General features: G+C 41.5%; 1 long non-coding RNA gene across 1 annotated transcript in view; it reads right to left on the minus strand.

The window, feature by feature from the left end:
• Positions 1-3,133: 3,133 nt before the first annotated feature.
• LOC149744910 (uncharacterized) overlaps positions 3,134-22,979 on the minus strand; it is a 29,125-nt gene continuing 9,279 nt past the window's right edge. The window contains exon 2 of the long non-coding RNA XR_016388943.1: positions 3,134-19,872. This is a non-coding gene — a long non-coding RNA (uncharacterized LOC149744910). The remainder of the gene's footprint in view (positions 19,873-22,979) is intronic.

Consider the following 22,979-nt stretch of genomic DNA (forward strand, 5'->3'; position numbering starts at 1 on the left):
AAATAATCTTCAAGCATCCTTTAGTACACAAGATGGTCACAAATATAACTTTTCACAAAGGGGAATTCTGTTAGACAAGTGTGTGTTATTGTGAATGCTCTGGCCTTCACTTACCTACAGACTCTGAGAATTTACCCACCGTGATATCCTGACACCCACTACCTTCTTCTGAACCAGCCTCTTCAAGGTCACTGATGATGTACAGTTTTCTCTATACAGTTTACCAGTGTCATTACATTGCTGTGCTCCTTACCAGGCACTTGACACCCCACCTTGAAACACCCACATCCCTGGGCTTCCTTGATATAACTCTCACAGTGTCTTGTTCATTTTTTAAACTGTGTTAAAAATAAAAACACATAAAATTTACTGTTTTAAACTCTACAGTTCAGTAGTGTTAAGTATATTCACATTGTTGTGAAATAGACCACAGCCTTTTCATTTTGTAGAACTGAAACTCTATACCCATTAAGCAACTACTCCTCATTCCTCCCTTCCCTAACCCCTGGCAGCCACTATTTTCTGTCTCTCGGAATTTGGCTACTCCAGGTACCTCGTATAAGTGGAATCATATAGTATTTGTCTTTTTGTGATTGGCTTATTTCACTTAGCATAATGTCATCAAGGTTCATCATGTTGGAGCATGTGACAGGATTTTTAAAGCTGAATAATATTCCATTGTATGTATTTACCACATTTTGTTTATTCATTCATCTGTTGATGGACACTTGGGTGTCCACTTCTACCTCCCAGCTATCGTAAACAGTGCTGCTATGAACATGAGTGTGTAAATACCTCTTCAAGATCTTGTTTTCAATTCTTTTGGGTATATACCTAGAAATGGGATTGCTGGATCACATGATGGTGTTAACTTTTTGAGGAACCTTTATACTCTTTCTCATAGGACTGTACCATTTTACCATGTCACAAACAATGCAGAAGGGTTCCAATTTCTCTGCATCCTCATCAACACTAGTTATTTTGTTTTGTTTTTTTTCTGATAGTATCATCCTAATGGGTGTGAGAAAGTACCGCACTGTGGTTTTGATTTGCATTTCTCTGATGCTCTGATGGTTAGTGATATGGAACATCTTCTAATACGCTTGTTGGCCATTTGTATATCATCTTTGGAGAAATGTCCATTCAAGTCCTTTGTCCATTCTGAATCAGGTTATCTGATTTTTTTAAGTTGTTGAAGTTCTCTATATATTCTGGATATTAACCCCTTATCAGATATATGATTTGCAAACATTTTCTCCCAGTCTGTATGTTGTCTTTTCACTCTGTTGATTGTGTCCTTTGATACACAGAAGTTTTAAAGTTTGATATAGTCCCATTTGTCTATTTTTTGTTGTTGTTGCTGTCCTATTCGTTTTATTCTGTAAATATCTCCCAGAGGTGCTCAAGTGTCTTCTTGTCCACTGCCACTAGTCTAGTTTAGACCACCATCTCTCAACTGTATGGCTGCAATGACCCTCCTTTGCTTTTAGTTTTCCTTCCCCACATCTTCCCTCCACCCTGTGTTAATAATATGACACTTTAAAGTGTAGATTGGAACATGTCTCTTCCTTACCTAAAACCCTTCATAGAGGCATAACCTATGGCTTTGGGAACCTGTTGGTCTGAAAAACAATGGATCTTAAATCAAGGATAGAGAAATCCATCTTGAAGAAGTGAATCGTTTTTACCTTTGTGTTCTCTGAATACTGTTAGATCTTTGATGACAATCAGGCTTGGCATATAGTAGCTATTCAATAGATTGCTGCTGAATGAAGTGAGTGAATAAGAAAATGGTTGTTGAACATTTCTAAGATTATTGTCATTAAGTCAACAATTATTTACTAGATCATAATGTGTAGGGCTCTATGCTGTCTTCCTCAGGGGATACAAAGTTTCTCTTTCCATGAACCTTACAATTCGTTCATTTATTCACTAAATATTTATTGAGAACCTACTATGTGGCAGATACTGTGGCAATGACAGGGATACAGTGTTGTACAATATAGACACAGTACCTGGCCTCATGGAGCTTTTGGTTTAGTAGGGAAGATACCCATGAAAACAATTACATAAATATTTAATTAGTTTTTATATGGATTATTAATGAAAAGCACAGGAATCTATGAGAACGTTTTATAGAGGGTCCTAATCTAGGGTTAGGGATGGTATATGTGGAGAGGGGCAGGGTGGGGGAATAAGACACATATACTGAGGGACTTCCCTGGTGGTCCAGTGGTAAAGAATCCGCCTTACAATGTAGGGGACGCGGGTTCGATAGCTGGTCTGGCAACTAAGACCACGCACCAAAACTACTGAGCTTGCGTGCCTCAACTAGAGAGCCTGCATGTCGCAAACTACAGAGCCCACGTGCTCTGGAACCCGTGCTCCACAGCTACAGAGCCCACGCGCCCTGAAGCCCGCGCCCACAAGGAAGAGCTCGCACGCCGCAATGGAAGATCCCGCATGAGGTAAGTTCCATCAGAACCTCAAGCAAAGCACTAATGAGACTTAGAGAAAGGAGAAACATACTGAACAGAGAAATAAGTTCAAGATCTAAAACAACTCTTCTTTAATGGTGAATCTCTGGGCATGCAGCAAAAGCATGCAGCAAAGGCAGTAGTCTAGGCAAGGAAGAGGATGCATGTTTGCCCAATGTCCTCTAAATTCTCCAAGCCTCACTTGGGAGCTTGTCAGAAATGCAGACTCTCAGGCCCAATTCCAAAACTACTGAGTCAGAACGTGCAGGTCTAACAAGATCCCCAGGTGATTCATAAAGACCTTAAAGATACCAGAATGAATGAAGATATCAGGTCAGAAGACTGTAATACATTTAGCACCTTCGTCAACGAGAGGAAGTTCTGCGGTGGAGCACTGTACCACCGAGGTGCTTTTTTGACCTTACCGGGTAGAGCACACAAAGAAAGTGCATTTTTTAGGTAAAGTCAGTTTCATTATCATTATTTTTTCATATGTGCCTCACTTTTATCTTATTTATTTTTAAATGAACACACCTTATTTTTTAGAGCAGTTTTAAATTCATAACAAAATTGAGCAGAAAATACAGAGAGTATGTCCTGTCACCACACACATACAACCTCTTCCCACTATGGATTTTCTGCACCACAGTGGTACATTTCTTTTTTTTTTTGCGGTACGTGTGCCTCTCCCATTGCGGAGCACAGGCTCCAGACGCACAGAATCAGCGACCATGGCTCACGAGACCAGCAGCTCCGCGGCACGTGGGATCCTCCCGGACCGGGGCACGAACCTGTGTCCCCTGCATCGGCAGGCGGACTCTCAACCACTGCGCCACCAGGGAAGCCCCAGTGGTATATTTCTTACAATCGATGAACCTGCTCTGACATATTATCATCATCCAAGGTCCATAGTTTACATTAGGGTTCACTGTTGGAGTTGAAGTCTATGGGTCTGAACAAATGTACAATAACATGTGTCCACCATTATAGTATCATACAGAGTGGTTTCACTGCCCTAAAAATCCTCTGAGATTATTTCTTCATCTTTAACAGGTACAACACATGCAGAAATCATTGGTTGGGTAGTCAGTTTTTGTTTCAGAGAGAATTCAGAATTTCTTTTAGCTGGTGATGAAACTGACCATGTTTTGTTTCAGAACCCCAGAATAAAAGGAAGCATGTGAGCTCAGAGGAAAGATAGGGCCAGGGAAGGGAGAATTTATTTCAAACTCAACTGCTTGTGCTCCCTTATAAGCTTGGTCCTTTTTGTTTGACTTCCAACCACTGCTCTTTCAAATTTGGTATTACCTTGGAATTATTTTCTTCTTCCTGAAGCAGTTCAGAAGTTAAAGCCTCAATCACCTTAATCCAGTTGTACCACAAATCAAGTTCATTTGCTTTGGCTTTTTGAAACTCATTTTTAAAATGAGTACTTCTTTTTAAAGTGAATTTCTGAGTGAATCTCTTCATACTTGACAGGGTGCAAGTGGAATCACCTTATAAAGTATTTTTTGTGCGCATTCATCATGTATTATATATTTTAGCTGAGTTTTAATTTTCAGCTTATTAAAAAGAAGTTGCTCAAATTTAAGTCTGAATTCAGGGTACAAGGAGCACTAACATCCACATGTCCCTACCACATGCCAGTGTGTTCACGGTTAGTTCATTCAATCTTCCCAGCAACTCTGAGAGGTGGGTCTGTATTGTCTATGGTAAAAAGAGTGAAGCTCAAAGAAGTCAGATAACTTTCCCACAGCTTCCCAGGGCCAGGAACAGTTTGACTCCAAGGACCATGGTCTTTCCACTGCAGCAAACTGTCTAGTGCTTACAGACCCCATTTTAAAGAGATGCTGTAAACCTATAAGTTATGTATTTGCTGAAGACACTATCTGCTACAACATGTCTTCCTTTCCCTTGCAAAGGGAATCGTGTGGTAAACAACCAATCAGCCCCCAATGCTACCTAGCCATCCCAGGGCAAGACTGCGATGGTCTGTAACAAAGTAGATTTAAGAAGAATACAAATGATACCCAACACAAGGACTCAAAAAGGAAACTGTAATATACATTGTTTATGTTAATTAATAGCATTCTGAACCAAAATTTCACTAAAGCCTCTACTGTAACAGAGCATTAAAACTTATTTACAAAGTTTCCACTGCTGCTGAATCTAATTCCAGCTCAACTGTTTTTAAAGTTAACGTGAGAGGGATGAGCTCATAAAATGCCCGAAAGTCATCACATATATACTTTTATACTAGGTCACCCTAAACTCTGGGGAATATATACTTCACAACTCTCTGAGACAACAGTAAATGATATTTTTTCCTCACTAAAAAAAGCCATAAAATTGATGTTGTAGTCCTAACTTGAAGCATCTCTGTACTTACATGGAAAAGCACAACAGGTATAAAATAATGTTTTTATGCAGAACTGTGGTGTGTGTGTGTGTGTTGTGTTTTCAGGAAATTAACTGATATATCACTATCTTTTCTAAAATGTGTGTTTTTATAATTTTGTGAGAGGTAGAGGAGTTTTCATCCTTCAGATTTCATCTAAGAATTTGATTTCCCAATTGTTTTGCTAGTAGGAAATTATAGCTACTTTAAAATTAGAGAATGACCTGAAAATTCACTAACTAGTAAGAACATACAGACAAAAAATAAGACAAAATGAAGATGTAAAAGAGTCAACTGAAATTGAAGAAGATAATGAAAATAACATTCCTCCTAAGTTTATGAGAAATGTGCTGTATTAATCACTTGTCCCTGCATTGATGGGAAGATCTTTCAGTAATTAATAATAACAACACAACCACCATGACAATTTTAATAATACAGCCGCAGCTATAATCTATTGAGCACCTACTGTGTGCAAGGTTCTTAGACCCATTATCTCTTAAATTCTACCATAGCCCTATGAAGGAAGCATCTCTAGATGAGCAACATGAGGGGTTTAGAGATTAGTTTGCCCATGTCCTGTCCATGTGGAACTCTAGCTTAGTCTGATTGAAGTATATGCTCATAAGCACTGCTACCTTGTCTTTTTCATAGTTAGCCTTTAAAAAAATGCTTTTTCAAAAACTTTCAAAAAGAAAATGTGTGTTTTGTGGTCATCTGTTTACATTAGTGACCCCCAATGGGCTATGTATTCATGGTTTGGGGCAGTTTCCTCCTCTTGAATATCTGGGCTGGGAAAATAACTGGCCTTAATCAACATAATGAGGTAGAAATGATACTGTGTCAGGTCTGGGCCTCAGCCTTAAGAAGTCTGGCAACTTCTCCTTTTGTGCTCTTGAGAGATCTGAGCTGTCACATGGGAAGTATGGTTACCCACCTGGAGAGCCCACATGGAGAGAGAAAAAGGCCCAGCCAAACCAGTGTCCCAGCTGCTTCCTGCTCCTATCCATTCCCTCCAAGGCACCAGCCACCTGGGCGGAGCACTGTCTTGGATGTCCCAGCCCGGGCCACTCTCCATCTCCTTTAAAATATGTGCCTTCATGACTCTGGGGTAACAAGGGAGACCAGCGTAAGAACTGTCCAGCTGAGACCCACTCAACTCACAGAATTATGAGCAGACAGAAAGGTTTTGGTTTAATCCACTAAGTTTTAGGGTGCTTTGTTACTAACAATAACTGAAATAGAAATTCACCCCTGGAATTGAGGTATTGATGTAACAAAAATCTAAAACATGTGTCATTGGCTTTGACACCAGCTGAGGCTTAAGGCAGTCAAAGTGATCTGGCAGTCACAGAACCAGGAAACGGCCAAGTCAGGACTTGAATCTTGGTCTCTCTCTCTTTCTACAACACTTCACTATCTTAAGCCAAAAAGACCACTTCTCCCGAGTGGTGAGCAAACACAATTGTAGCCCTCTATGTCAGTGTCGCACATGATTCACCTCATCATTTACTTTTTTTTTCTTTACTTGCACAATGGTACATTTTCCTCAAGGAAATCATGATTCTTGAAGGCAGGAGGTGGTTCTTCAATGCCTTTTGTATTTCACACAGTAGTCAGAAAATTTGGAAACTAACATAACATTGTAAATCAACTATACTCTAATAAAAATTTTTAGAAAAATAAATAAATGAGACCTAGAGGTCCAAAAGAAAATTTTGGGCCACAAAATCCTCCCCATCCCCTATGTATTCTGCATCAGCTACATAAAGCTATTCACCACTGGCCATGTAATCTGGGACCTCTGTGACTATGAACAATGTTCTTTGTGCCTCTGATGCTGTGCTCACCTTGTTCACCTAAGAACTCCTCATCCTTCAAGGGCCAGTTCCCACATGGTCTTTGAAAAACAGCTCATGGCATGTTAGTCGGCCCTCATGAAGAACAAACTCTCTCTCAATCACAGGATACAAACTGTCCATTCACCTAGAACTGTCTGTTATGAGCTGCGTTTTGTTGGACCCACCAAGTCCAACAACATCCAGCAAGTTGGATGGGCCCAGCAGCTGTTCATCGAAAGACAGATATGGCACATGCAAACTGAGCCTGAGCAGAACCACAGGGCACAAGTAAGCTGCATGAACAGGTAGCCCAGATCCCACCTCTCTACCCGATGTCACCCACCACATTTGAACTAGTTTGCACCCATGGCTGTATGGGGGCTGGAGGAGTAACCAATACAACTGGATGAAAGAAGAGGAAAAGGCTCAAGCCTCAGATCAAGAAAATATGTGTAAGGTGCCTGCTACCTTGTAGGCAATCAGCAAATTATTAATTCTTTCTTTGCTTTCTGTTTTACTCCACTTACTTTTAAGGTTTATTTATTATTTATTAATTTAGTGTTTTGTTTTTGTTTTTGACTGCATCAGATCTTAGTTGTGGCACTCAGGATCTTCGTTGAGGTGTGTGGGATCTTTTGTTGTGGCACGTGGGCTTCTCTCTAGTTGTGGCATGAGGGCTCCAGGGCGCGTGGGTTCTGTAGCTGTGGAGTGCAGGTCCCAGAGCACATGGGCTCTGTAGTTTGCGGCACACAGGCTCTCTAGTTGAGGCGCGGAAGCTCAGTAGTTGTGGTGTGCAGGCTTAGTTGCCCCGTGGCACATGGGATCCTAGTTCCCTGACCAGGGATCGAACCCACATCCCCTGAATTGTAAGGCAGATTCTTTACCACTAGACAACCAGGAAAGTCCCTATTCCACTTACTTTTAAATTTAATAAGTAATTAATCCATTCTTCTTAAAAATAGGACATTACAATTAGACCTAAAGACGCTTTGACTCTAACTCCAATCATATGTCCCCTACTCCCACTCCTCAGTCCCCCATCACACACACATTTTTTTCAGTTTGGTGTACATGAGATGTTTAAAATTTTATGTATATATGTACCTATATAAATTGTAGAGAGTAGGTTTGGGTGTTTTCTTCACATATATGTTACATATACATATTTGTCAACTTACTTTTTTTGTGTGTGTGTGTGGTACACGGGCCTCTCACTGTTGTGGCCTCTCCCGTTGCGGAGCACAGGCTCTGGATGCGCAGGCTCAGCGGCCATGGCTCACGGGCCCAGCCGCTCCATGGCATGTGGGATCCTCCCGGACTGGGGCATGAACCTGTGTCCCCTGCATCGGCAGGCCGACTCTCAACCACTGCGCCACCAGGGAAGCCAGTCAACTTGCTTTTTAAAACTCAATTATATGTATTTGATTATGTATGTATGTATGTGTGTATGCAACACATATATACAACCTTTTGTTGTAAAAATTTTCAGATGAACATGAAAGTAGAAATAATAACATAGTGAACCCCCATATACTCATCACTCAGCTTCAACAATTATCAACATTTTTTCCAATTCCCTAATTTCCACCCAGCTTTGTTTTCTAGATTATTTTAAAGCAAATTCTAGACAGTATATCATTTTACTTATATATTGATACATTACAGCTGATATATCTGCTGTAATGTATCAATATATCTCCAACAGATAAGAACCTTTAAAAACGTATAACTGGGCTTCCCTGGTGGTGCAGTGGTTGAGAGTCCGCCTGCCGATACTGGGGACACGGGTTCGTGCCCCGGTCCGGGAGGATCCCACATGCCGCGGAGCGGCTGGGCCCGTGAGCCATGGCCGCTGAGCGTGCACGTCCGGAGCCTGTGCTCTTTAACGGGAGAGGCCACAACAGTGAGAGGCCCGCGTACCACACACACACAAAAAAACACACACACACAAAAAAAACAAAAAACGTATGACCACTATGCCGTTATCACACTATACAAAATTGATAATAATTTATTATTATAATCCAATACCCAGTCACTGTCAGAGTTCCTGTCACAAGTTTTGTTACATTTTGTTTGTTTAAATCAGGATCCAAACAAGGTCCACATATTGCATTTAGTTGATAGGTGATTTAAGTCTCTCTTAATCTATACCATTAACCCTCCCTTTTCTCTCCAGTTACTTGTTGAAAAATCCCGTTCATTTATCCTGTTGAACTTCCTACATTCATGATTCAGTTGATTGCCTCCTCATGGTGCCATTTAACTTCTTCCTCAATGCCTGTGTTTCACCTAACCTGGCAATTAGACCTATAGGACTGAATACTTTTACGTTCATTGATGTGTGTGTGTTGAGGGGGAGGCCATTTGCTAGAAGACCTCCTAGGTGGTGTTGCATATTTGCTAATGTACATAATGTCTCATAATAACCTCTGACTGGTGAGCCGATTGAGGCGCTGTCATTCTGATCCATCTATTATAAAGTTTCCCATCAACCTTTCACCTAGTGAAGTAGTTGGTCCTTAGCCTTGGCTGCACATTTGGAATCACCTGGGGATCTTTACAGTCAACTCAAAGGTTCTTATTGACTTGGTCTGGAGTGCAGCCTACACAGTGAAACTTCTAATATGTCTCCTGGGCAGCCAAGGTATAGAACCACTATCCTGGTAATTTCAGCATCCATTGGTGATTGTTACTGAGATTCATCATTTCACTAGGGCTTGCAAAATGGTGGTTCTTCCTAATTCCATCATTTTTTTCTGAGTTTATCACTAGACACATTTCCGTGCAAAACGTTCCTCATCACCTCTTTGCTCTGAAATAGAATTCATACAGGAAAGGAGTATAAATGCTTAATCATTTCCCCTTGTCAATTTTTGAAATGATGATTTAGTGCCCTAGCATGAATTCACTAAGGTAAACAATGACATGTTTTTAAAAGTGTGAATATGAACACATAGATTTTTGTATATGAAAGTAATTTGAAATTGTAGAGGAAATGTTATTTCCCTTTGGTTTCTTTTTTTTTCTATCTTTGAATTTTATTTATTTTTTTATACAGCAGGTTCTTATTAGTCATCAATTTTATACACATCAGTGTATACATGTCAATCCCAATCGCCCAATTCATCACCCCCAACCCCCACCCCCCAACTGCTTTCCCCCCTTGGTGTCCATACGTTTGTTCTCTACATCTGTGTCTCAATTTCTGCCCTGCAAACCGGTTCATCTGTACCATTTTTCTAGGTTCCACATATGTGCGTTAATTTTCTCTTTCTGACTTCACTCTGTATGGCAGTCTCTAGATCCATCCAGGTCTCAACAAATGACCCAATTTCGTTCCTTTTTATGGCTGAGTAATATTCCATTGTATATATGTACCACTTCTTCTTTATCCATTCATCTGTTGATGGGCATTAGGTTGCTTCCATGACCTGGGTATTGTAAACAGTGCTGCAATGAACATTGGGGTGCATGTATCTTTCTGAATTATGGTTTTCTCTGGGTATATGCCAGTAGTGGCATTGCTGGATCATACAGTAATTTTATTTTTACTTTTTAAAGGAAGCTCCATACTGTTCTCCATAGTGGCTGTATCAATTTACATTCCCACCAACAGTGCAAGAGGGTTCCCTTTTCTCCACACCCTCTCCAGCATTTGTTGTTTGTAGATTTTCTGATGATGCCCATTCTAACTGGTGTGAGGTGATACCTCATTGTAGTTTTCATTTGCATTTCTCTAATAATTAGTGATGTTGAGCAGCTTTTCATGTGCTTCTTGGCCATCTGTATATCTTTTTTGGAGAACTGTCTATTTAGGTCTTCGGCCCATTTTTGGATTGGGTTGTTTGTTTTTTTAATATTGAGCTGTTTATATATTCTGGAGATTAATCCTTTGTCCGCTGATTCATTTGCAAATATTTTCTCCCATTCTGAGGGTTGTCTTTCCATCCTGTCTACGGCTTCCTTTGCTGTGCAAAAGCTTTGAAGTTTCATTAGGTCCCATTTGTTTACTTTTGTTTTTATTTCCATTACTCTAAGAGGTGGATTAAAAAATATCTTGCTGTGATTTATATCTTAAGAGTCTTCTTCCTATGTTTTCCTCTAAGAGTTTTATGGTGTCTGGTCTTACATTTAGGTCTCTAATCCATTTTCAGTTTATTTTTGTGTATGGTATTAGGGACTGTTTTAATTTCATTCTTTTACATGTAGTTGTCCAGTTTTCCCAGCACCACTTACTGAAGAGACTGTCTTTTCTCCATTGTATATCCTTGCCTCCTCTGTCACAGATTAGTTGACCATAGGTGCGAGGGTTTATCTCTGGGCTTTATATCCTGTTCCATTGATCTATATTTCTGTTTTTGTGCCAGCACCATATTGTCTTGATTACTGTAGCTCTGTAGTATAGTCTGAAGTCAGGGAGTCTGATTCCTCCAGCTCTGCTTTTTTTCCCTCAAAACTGCTTTGGCTATTTGGGGTCTTTTGTGTTTCCATACAAATTGTGAAATTTTTTGTTCTAGTTTTGTGAAAAATGCCATTGGTAGTTTGATAGGGGTTGCATTGAATCTGTAGATTGCTTTGGGTGGTATAGTCATTTTCACAGTATTGATTCTTCCAATCCAAGAACATGGTATATCTCTCCACCTGTTGGTATCATCTTTAATTTCTTTCATCAGTGTCTTATAGTTTTCTGCATACAGGTCTTTTGTCTCCCTAGGTAGGTTTATTCCTAGGTATTTTATTCTTTTTGTTGCAATGGTAAATGGGAGTGTTTCCTTAATATTTCTTTCAGATTTTTCATCATTAGTATACAGGAATGCAAGAGGTTTCTGTGCATTAATTTTGTCTCCTGCAACTTTACCAAAATTCATTGATTAGCTCTAGTAGTTTTCCGGTGGCATCTTTAGGATTCTCTATGTATAGTATCATGTCATCTGCAGACAGTGACAGTTTTACTTCTTTTCCGATTTGTATTCCTTTTATTTCTTTCTTCTCTGATTGCCATGGCTAGGACTTCCAAAACTATGTTGAATAATAGTGGTGAGAGTGGATATCCTTGTCTTGTTCCTGATTTTAGAGGAAATGCTTTCAGTTTTTCACCATTGAGAATGATGTTTGCTGTGGGTTTGTCATATATGGCCTTTATTATGTTGAGGTAGGTTCCCTCTATGCCCACTTTCTGGAGGGTTATCATAAATGGGTGTTGAATTTTGTCAAGAGCTTTTTCTGCATCTATTGAGATGATCATATTGTTTTTATTCTTCAATTTGTTAACATGGTGTATCACATTGATTGATTTGCGTATATTGAAGAATCCTTGCATTCCTGGGATAAATCCCACTTGATCATGGTGTATGATCCTTTTAATGTGTTGTTGGAGTCTGTCTGCTAGTATTTTGTTGTGGATTTTTGCATCTATATTCATCAGTTATACTGGTCTGTAATTTTCTTTTTTTGTAGTATCTTTGTCTGGTTTTGGTATCAGGGTGATGGTGGCCTCATAGAATGAGTTTGGGAGTGTTCCCTCCTCCGCAATTTTTTGGAAGATTTTGAGAAGGATGGGTGTTAGCTCTTCTCTAAATGTTTGATAGAATTCACCTGTGAAGCCATCTGGTCCTGGACTTCTGTTTGTTGGAAGACTTTTAATCACAGTTTCAATTTCATTCCTTGTGACTGGTCTGTTCATATTTTCTGTTTCTTCCTGGTTCAGTCTTGGAAGGTTATACCCTTCTAAGAATTTGTCCGTTTCTTCCAGGTTGTCCATTTTATTGGCATAGAGTTGCTTGTAGTAGTCTCTTAGGATGCTTTGTATTTCTGTGGTGTCTGTTGTAACTTCTCCTTTTTCATTTCGAATTTTATTGATTTGAGTCCTCTCCCTCTTTTTCTTGATGAGTCTGGCTAATGGTTTATCAATTTTGTTTATCTTCTCAAAGAACCAGCTTTTAGTTTTATTGATCTTTGCTACTGTTTTCTTTGTTTCTATTTTATTTCTGCTCTGATCTTTATGGTTTCTTTCCTTCTGCTAACTTTGGGTTTTGTTTGTTCTTCTTTCTCTAGTTCCTTTAGCTGTAAGGTTAGACTGAGATTTTTCTTGTTTCTTGAGGTAGGCTTTTATAGCTATAAACTTCCCTCTTAGAACCGCTTTTGCTGCATCCCATAGGTTTTGGATCGTGGTGTTTTCATTGTCTCTAGGTATTTTTTGATTTCCTCTTTGAATTCCTCAGTGATCTCTTGGTTATTTAGTAACGTATTGTTTAACCTCCATGTGTTTGTGTTTTTTATGTTTTTTTTCCCTGTAATTCATTTCTAATCTCATAGCGTTGTGGTCAGAAAAGATGCCTGATATGATTTCGATTTTCTTAACTTTATTGAGCCTTGATTTGTGACCCAAGATGTGATCTATCCTGGAGAATGTTCTGTGCCCACTTGAGAAGAAAAGTGTAATCTGCTGTTTTTGGATGGCATGTCCTATAAATATCAATTAAATCTATCTGGTCTATTGTGTCATTTAAAGCGTGTGTTTCCTTATTAATTTTCTGTTTGGATGATCTGTCCATGGGTGTAAGTGAGGTGTTAGAAGTCCCTCACTATTACTCTGTTACTGTTGATTTCGTCTTTTATAGCTGTTAGCAGTTGCCTTATGTATTGAGGTGCTCCTATGTTGGGTGCATATATATTTATAATTGTTATATCTTCTTCTTGGATTGATCCCTTAATCATTATGTAGTGTCCTTCCTTGTCTCTTGTAACATTCTTTATTTTATTTATTTATATATATTTTTTGCTGTACGTGGGCCTCTCACTGTTGTGGCCTCTCCCGTTGCGGAGCACAGGCTCTGGACACGCAGGCTCAGCGGCCGTGGCTCACGGGCCCAGCCACTCCGCAGCATGTGGGATCTTCCTGGACCGGGGCACGAACCCCTGTCCCCTACATCGGCAGGCGGACTCTCAACCTCTGCACCACCAGGGAAGCCCAACATTCTTTTATTTTAAAGTCTATTTTATCTGATATGAGTATTGCTACTCCAGCTTTCTTCTGATTTCCATTTGCATGGAATATCTTTTTCCATCTCCTCACTTTCAGTCTGTATGTGTCCCCTAGGTCTGAAGTGGGTCTCTTGTAGACAGCATATATATTGGTCTTGTTTTTGTATCCATTCAGCAAGCCTGTGTCTTTTGGTTGGAGCATTTAATCCATTCACGTTTAAGGTAATTATCGATATGTATGTTCCTATGACCATTTTCTTAATTGTTTTGGGTTTGTTTTTGTAGGTCCTTTTCTTCTCTTGTGTTTCCCACTTAGAGAAATTCCTTTAGCATTTGTTGTAGAGCTGGTTTGGTGGTGCTGAATTCTCTTAGCTTTTGCTTGTCTGTAAAGCTTTTGATTTTTCCATCGAATCTGAATGAGATCCTTGCCGGGTAGAGTAATCTGGGTTGTAGGTTCTTCCCTTTCATCACTTTAAGTGTATCATGCCACTCCCTTCTGGCTTGTAGAGTTTCTGCTGAGAAATCAGCTGTTAACCTTATGGGAGTTCCCTTGTATGTTATTTGTCATTTTTCCCTTGCTGCTTTCAACATTTTTGTCTTTAATTTTTGCCAGTTTGATTACAATGTGTCTCGGCGTGTTTCTCCTTGGGTTTATCCTGTATGGGGCTCACTGTGCTTCCTGGACTTGGGTGGCTATTTCCTTTCACATGTTAGGGAAGTTTTCGACTATAATCTCTTTAAATATTTTCTCGGGTCCTTTCTCCTTCTGGGACCCCTATAATGCGAATGTTGTTGCGTTTAATGTTGTCCCAGAGGTCTCTTAGGCTGTCTTCACTTCTTTTCATTCTTTTTTCTTTAGTCTGTTCTGCAGCAGTGAATTCCACCATTTTGTCTTCCAGGTCACTTATCCGTTCTTCTGCCTCAGTTATTCTGCTATTGATTCCTTCTAGTGTAGTTTTCATTTCGGTTATTGTATTGTTCATCTCTGCTTGTTTGTTCTTTAATTCTTCTAGGTCTTTGTTAAACATTTCTTGCATCTTCTTGACCTTTGCCTCCATTCTTTTTCCGAGGTCCTGGATCATCTTCACTATCATTATTCTGAATTCTTTTTATGGAAGGTTGCCTATATCCACTTCATTTAGTTGTTTTTCTGGGGTTTTATCTTGTTCCTTCATCCGGTACATAGCCCTCTGCCTTTTCATCTTGTCTTTCTGTGAATGTGGATTTTGTTCCATGGGCTGCAGGATTGTAGTTCTTCTTGCTTCTGCTGTCTGCCTTCTGGTGGATAAGGCTATCTAAGAGGCTTGTGCAAGTTTCCTGATGGGTGGGACTGGTGGTGGGTAGAGCTGGCTGTTGCTCTCGAGGTTGCCTTCTAATGGATAAGAATAGCTAACATTTATGAAGCACTTCCTATGTTCTGAGCTCTTCACTTCCTGAACTCACTGAATTCTCACCACAACCCAATAAGGTATGTTTGTATGGTATTATCTCCATTCTTGCTAAAATGCAGTTTCATTCTTCAGAGATATAAATGGAGATCACCTTCAAAGACTCTTACCCTGAAGAGATGGGACACTTGAGACCGATGGATAGTTGTATCTGTGATAGAGCCAAGATGGATGAGAGGGTCAAGGTTATGCCTATCAAATGTTTACTGGACTTCCGCTTTCAAATGGGATGTGAACGCTCCCGTCACAACTTGGGTAGGTCACTTAAGCTCACTGTGACTCACTTTCCTGATCTCACTTTTCCTGTAGTTTCAGGCTGCCCTCTGAGTCATAAAAAGGAAATAGACATGACCCCACTGTATCCTCACTGAGACAGGATATAGACTACCTCCCTTTGGTTTCTAAAGCTCCACTTAATGCCCTTGAGGCATCCTACCATGTGCAACAACATGGATGAAACTTCAGGGCATTATGCTAATGAAGTAAGTCAGGCAGAGGAAGACAAATACTTCAAGATATCACTTAAATATGGAATCTAAAAGGCTAAACTCATAAAACAAGAGACTAGAATGGTGGTTACCAGGGACTGGGAGGTGGGGGAAATAACAGCATCTTATTAAGATACTATCAAAAATGACATTAATGCCATGCTTTAATGAAAAGTTATGATATTTTGCAAACAAAAATCATAGTGAGAACAGAGACATTCTTTCATAATTCTGAAAAGCTCTGATATCTGGCTTAAGAGAAGACAGCTAGATTCTCATATCTGCTTCTGCATTCAGTCTGTTGCAATATCACATATCATAAAGCCTCTGGAAAACTCCATTGTACATTTGTGAAAAAATGAGAGTGAAGAGGTAAATAATGTCTTGGTATTACAATGAAATTAGTTTTGACCTAGTGGCCCCTCAGAAAGGGTCTTGGTTCCTGAGACTACATCATGAGAACTGTTCTTAAATGTCCTATTTCTCTCAAGTTATTGTGGAATCTTCATGATTCTTTGCTGAATGGGGGAACATGTGAGTTAATGACTATTGTACTGTAATCTAATCACAGTTTTAGTTTCCTATGGCTGCTGTATCAAATTATCACAAATTCTGTGGCTTAAAGCAATGCAAATTTATTACCATACAGTTCTGGGGATCAGAGTCCAAAATGGGTCTCACTGGGCTACAATCAAGATGTCAGCAGGGGCTTCCCTGGTGGCGCAGTAGTTAAGAATCTGCCTGCCAATGCAGGGGACACGGGTTTGATCACTTGTCTGGCAAGATCCCACATGCTGCAGAGCAACTAGGCACATGCACCACAACTGCTGAAGCCCACGCACCTAGAGCCTGTGCTCTGAAATGAGAAGCCACCTCAACGAGAAGCCCATGCACCACAACAACGAGTAGCCCCCACTCACCACAACTAGAGAAAGACTGCATGCAACAACGAAGACCCAACACAGCCATAAATAAATAAATTTATGTTTTAAAAATGTTAGCAGGACTGCATTCCTTTCTGGAGGCTTTAGGGGAGATTTTGTTTCTGGCTCTTCCAGACACTAGGCTGCCAGCATTCCCTGGCTCGTGACCCTTTCCGTCTTCAAAGCTAGCAATGGCTGGTCAAGTCTTCCTCAGGGTGCATCACTCTGACACTCACTCTTCTGTCTCCTCCTTCTCTATTTAGAGGACCTTGTGATTACTGTGAGCCCACCTAGATAATTCAGGATAATCTTATCATTTTAAGGTCAAGTAATTACCAACCTTAATTCCCCCTGTAATCTTAATGCCCTTGCCACATAACATAACCTCTTCACACGTTCTGGGGATTGGGATGTGGACATCTTTAAGAGGCCATTATTGTGCTTATCACACTCATTCTCAGTGAGCTAAAGATCTGAGGGAGGGTGTGGTGAGAAAATTCTGAGTCACACTTCCCCTTCCCTACACCTGTAAAAGCAAATGGAGCATTGGGCTCATATCAGCTGGGCTCCTTCAGGAAAAGGATAATCACCCACTGGGACAGGAAAAACATCAGGATACTCTTGGATCTCTATGCGGGTGCTGAGAGGGCCAGAAAACCGATATTCCCTCCAACAACCTCTCTGATGTGTGATTTGTATAAACATTTGTAAGGGATGCCTCATCCCTCCTCCAAGTAAATTTTGTTTTGGTGAAGTTTCACCCCACTTTGTAAAATGGCAAATACTGCTCAAAATGTTGTAACCATGTGTATAGAAAATTTACTTTTAAAATTTGTTATTGAGAAAAGTAAAAAAAGAAAATTGAAAAATATGTCTTTGCCTGAAAAGTGAATGTTATAAACAAGTTGCTTGGATTTGAAAGAAAGACTGTGGAGGCACTGATAGGGCTCTATGCTAACACTTGTGGCTGCAATAACCCTCAGTCCCCTAGTAAGAATTTGAACATAAAAGTCTTACCAGCCACAATGTGACTGATCATGGGGCCCCAGCATCAATCTCCGTGTGTCTCTCATGGAGAACACTGAATCGGGTATCTATGAACCAAGACATACACGCCATGGCATGCAGCCTCCAACCATACTGTGACTTCAACCTCCTATGCTGGCAGAGGTCACCGACACATGGCTGGCCTACGCAGTGATTCTCTTTAATATAGTGATTGTCTTTCTCTGAGAGACTGCCCAAACTAACTTATGAGGTCATATGTCCCTTTAACCCACCTCCCTTCTCATTAGCTTGCTCCTTGCTTAGCTTGTTGAAGGAAAAAAATGTAAATGTTGCATTAACCGCACACGTGCATGCGTGTGTGTGTGTGGCTCTTGGCATTTCCTATTCTTGGCCAGAGCAAACACAAGAGTTTCATTTTTTTTTTAATTAAGAAAAAATTTAATGATTGAAAAAAGGGAGGGGGGAGTTGAAAATGTCTTTGTAGTCTAGTGAAGAGTTTCACTTTTAATCTTGAGAAAAATACTAAGAATTAATCATGTTCTGTATTCACTTCCCTCTCATCCCAAACAGACAAACATACACACAACTGGAAAGGCCAACACTCCCTTTCTCCTGACCCTCCAGAAGCTTAAGACCAGGAGGGGGGCATGGGAGTGAGGGGCTGGAATCAGAAATGAACATGTAGTGGGGGGCAATTATGACCCCAAAGTGGGTGGGAGCTGAGGTCTTTTGTAGGAAAAGTTGAAGAGACCTGGATAATTTGGGGACCAACAGGGATGAAAGGAATAGTAAGCAGGAAGGACCCTGTTCACACAGCAGCCCACGGCATGATCTAGAGACAAAGATAATCTTTAAAACAAAATGTTTTAAAGGAGTTGGAGCAAGTTCTGCAGAATACACACAATTTACATATGATACTACTTACATATGGTTTAAGTGTATATAAATGTAAAAAAAGCCATGCATCAATGAGTGACATATCTACCTGTAATAAAAGTATAAAGAACTACATGGATACTAACTTAAAATTCAGAAAATTATACTGGTTATCAGGTGAGTAGGGGACAGGCTGGATAAGGGAAGGAAACCAGTGTGGGATACACACAAGTTCTGCTAATAATTTGTCATTTAAGCTGGTTAGTGAATACATAGGTGTTGAATGTATTATTATTTTTGTACTTTCATATACCTTAGCTATTTAACAATGCTTTTAAAAATTAAAGAACCATCCCCTAACCCCAGTCCCCAGAGATGACCACAGGTGATGTCCAGACGTTCCCTCCACTATGATTTTCCAGTAACTGGCCAGCATCCCCGTTGTTCCCCTGGGCGGCCCCAGCTCGGCAGAATCCCTAGCTCAGCGGGGCCTTGTCCGTTCTGGACAGTGATTTGAATGTGCTTGGGCAGCGAGTTAGACCCACCAGAGACATTTGTGGTCCTAAGATGACCTTTTTCAAGCCCCTTTCCCCATTAGCTCAAAGCTTCGGATACACCCCATCCCCAAAGGGTCTGGTTGGACCTGATCCCTGACCAGGTCTTGAGAAGTAAACTTGTAAAGTGAGAGTCCCCGGGCCAGACTGCAGCGGCTAAATCCCTGTCTGCCCCAGGCTCCATAGGCAGCCTCAGTTTCTTCAGCCCGGTTCACTCAGACCTCGAGTTCTTGGGGAGAAGGTGGGAGAGAGAGTGTTTGCTGGGAAGGCTCCAGCGGTCCATGTGAGCTGGAAGTGATGAGATGGAGAAACATCTATTTAAAAGAATTTTAACTGCTGATTTTGCTTTGTAAATAAATAAAAGACTTTTAAGAGGTCGGAGGAAGACAGGAGGGTGCCTCAGGGAGGGACCCGACTAAATGCTCCAAGGGTCCCCAAGGGTACTTACACCCCTGGGACCATGGCCTCCAATCAGTGCCCAGGCAGCCAGTTCCTCACCTCCTTCGCCACGCTGGGCCGCCCCTCTGGCTCTCCGCAAGGTCACCGCGGAGCAGTGGTGCGCCTCCAGCTCGTCCAAGTCCGGAGAGTCACAGGTGGAGTCCGAGCGAGCATGGAGCCAGACCCTTTGCGAGCGCCCAGAACACGTTTGGTGATAGAATCAGGCTGGGTGAACTGAAAACTGACGGTTCTGCACAAGACTTGGGTGTGATGAGGTCTGCAGTGGACAGATGAATCAAAAGGACAGTTTCTCTTTTCTTTCACTGAAATTCCATCGTGTGAGCCTGGCGGAGTTCTCCCAAGTGACGACACTCTCGGCCGGTCTCCTTTGGAGTCCTTAGCAACAGTCATCACCCTTTTACAAATTCAAGTACCTCAAAAGAAAAGAGGCAGAATCAACTTTCTCCAGTTACGGGGTGGAGATGGAACGAAGGCGAAAGCTTCATTTACCGCATCGCGCTCAGCACAGCGCAGGGCCCAGGAAGGCAATTCAAGCCATAGTCTAGGGGCACGGAGGCCTTGCGGGGGAGACAGCTGCAGAGTGCACTGAGCCTGGGTAGTCCCAGGAAGGGCTGGAGTGGGGCCGGGGAGGGCTGGGGGATGTGGGCTTGCATTGGGATTCCCTCTACCCCTGCCCACCTGGGTGGGGTAGAGAACTGCAAATCTTAAAACAATTAATCAGAAAACATAGAAAAGCAACAAAGAAGCCCCCCCTCCCCAAAACAAAACGTTGCACCCATATACACCAAAGGTAACCAGGGCTGTTGTCCTTGCAGGAGTGGGCTTCCCGGTCCACAGAGGCAATACTGCTGGGCTGTTGCTCTGCCTCCAGTGCGGTCCTCCCTGTCACCTCCACTCCCGTGAGGGGTTACCGAGTGTAACTGATACAAGGCCCTTACCCAGAGGGATCAAACCCTTTGCTTTGGAATCAGGAGGAGCATGCTGCAGAGGGGACACTTGGCAGGTAATGAGTCCCCCGCACTCCTCTGCGCAGGTCCTGAGAAGCTTGGCTTCTTTCCCTCCCCAGGTCCTCACCTGGTTCCCCGACCAGGCTGTGGCACTGCCCTGGGAGATCTGGTTTGTTGGTTCTCAGGAGCAACTTCCAACAATAGGCTGACAGTGGAGGATCTGGCAGCTGGGACGCTTGGAACTCCAGGAGAGCCGGGGAGAGGATGAGGATGAGGTGCACAGTATCAGGGCCTAAATCTTACCAAACCAAGTCTAGTAAAATTTCCCCATGGTTCAGAAGCACGAAGAACTTTAGAGGAAGCAACTAAACCAGACACCGAGGCTCCTAAAGATGAAGGCAGTGAGATGGTGGGCCTGGGGCAAATAAGTCAGTGTCCAGTTAATTACAAAAGGTTGTGTTCTGCAAACTGCCTGTAAGCCCCTGGCTTGGAACGTCAGTCCTCAAACCATTAACAGCATGGGGCAGGGTGGGTGAGCTCCCAGGGTAGACCACAAAGCCCTGTATCCCCCATCAAGTGGCTAACTAGAGCTCTAGTGTGCTGTGTCTGCAGAGGCTAGGCTGTGGTGATTCCGTTCCCCTTCTGCACGTGACTGTCATAAGGAAATTCTTAAGGACTAGTGCAGTAGGGAGGGGATGCCTGACAGTGGGACTTCTGCGTTGGCTCCTCCCAGTTCCCAGACCCATGGTGGATCTCCAAAGGGCAGAGCCTCCAGGAGGAGACGGAGGCTGTGGATAACGTTTGCCTGGCCGTCCTCTATTGGAAGGTGGTGAGGCTATGCCTACCTTGATGGGGAAACAGAAACTGATTCCATTTCAGTCTGTCAGGGGTGGGGATGAGAGTTCTTTTGGCCAGAGAAGGAGGGAAGATAAGCCACTAAGCCTGACAGCTTCCTGTGACAGAAATGTTCATTTAAATGTCACAAGACTCTTCAAGTCTTTTGCTTAAATAAGAAAATGAGCAATCACAAATTTTAGGACCTTCTTGCAAGTGGACAAAGAGTGAAATAAGATGATCCGCTTGTGCCCTGATTATGAAATTTCACAGGTGTTTATGCCTATCGGAAAACAAATCAATTTCAGTATTGTCATGACAACAGAACATTAAGTAAACAATGGTTCATAGTTACAGTATCTTTCATGGCTAATACACAGGTTCACAGGCCAGAGTAACAGTCTCTAAAGAGCAGGTGTCTTGGAAGATTCCTTTGCTACAAAAAAATCTACAAGGGCAATATTTTTTTAATGTTTTATTTATTTTATTTATTTTTGGCTGCGTTGGGTCTTTGTTGCTATGCATGGGCTTTCTCTAGTTGCAGCGAGCGGGGGCTACTTTTCATTGCAGTGTGTGGGCTTCTCATTGTGGTGTCTTCTCTTGTTGTGGAGCATGGGCTCTAGACACACGGGCTTCGGTAGTTGTGGCTCGCAGGCTCTAGAGCACAGGCTCAGTAGTTGTTGCACACGGGGTAAGTTCCTCCTCAGCATGTGGCATCTTCCCAGACCAGGGCTTGAACCCGCGTCCCCTGCACTGGCAGGCAGATTCTCAACCACTGTGCCACCAGGGAAGCCCCTACAAGGGCAATTTTATGAAATGCTATACTTTCTGTTTTACTGCACCTATAAGGGAGGAGAGAGCATTTTCTCCTATTTTTGTTGAGGTAATTTTCAGTAGTAGTTAGGAAGGCCTGCTGTTTTCCACACCAAGCACTAGATTTCCACTGAGAAAGGACTTGGCAGGCCTGAGAAGTGTAAATTTACAATATGTAAAACAAAGGACAGGGTGGGGTGGTGATTATTATCAAATGAATATGGCGGCAAAGGTCTCCACCTGGAGTATGTAGAATTTCAGACTCTATACCACTAATCTTATCATAGATTTAGTTTCTATGGAAAAAAACTTAACAATAGCAGGCACTTAAATATCCTACTGATTTTTGAGCTAATTATAGTAAGTGCCCTACATATGAACCTTCAAGTTTTGAACTTTCAAAGATGCGAATGTGCATTCACATGTCCAATCACGTTAGTTCATGTGTCTGTCGTACACTGTCACATGCTGCATCCTCTACAAGTGGTTGTGCTTTTGTGTACTTTACTGTATAGTACTGTATAGAAAACAGTAGTACAGTATCTTTATTTCAAGCCCAGGATGTCTGGAAGTAAGTGTAAAAGCAGTGGTGATGTAGCTGGTACTACTGTACTTTTTAAGGTACTATACTGTAAGATTAAAAATGTTTTATTTTTTGTGTTTGTTTTTTATGTATCATTTGTGTGAAAAGTATTTAAATCTATTACAGTACAGTACGATATAGCCAATTGTGTTAGTTGGGTACCTTGGCTAACTTTGTTGGACTTACGAACAAACTGGACTTACGAACGCGCTCTCAGAACGGAACTCGTTCGTGTGTAGGGGACTTATTGTATAATAAAATATTTTTACTTATTTTTTCACATTCACATATGTAGTTTTTAATAGAGTTATTTGGGTATTTTTGACAAATAATAAACTGCACA

This window comes from Delphinapterus leucas, chromosome 19 (assembly GCF_059928025.1).
Source record: "Delphinapterus leucas isolate spDelLeu-1000000601 "Yukka" chromosome 19, BTC_Dleu_Yukka2, whole genome shotgun sequence".
In the NCBI taxonomy this organism is placed as follows: Eukaryota; Metazoa; Chordata; class Mammalia; order Artiodactyla; family Monodontidae; genus Delphinapterus; species Delphinapterus leucas.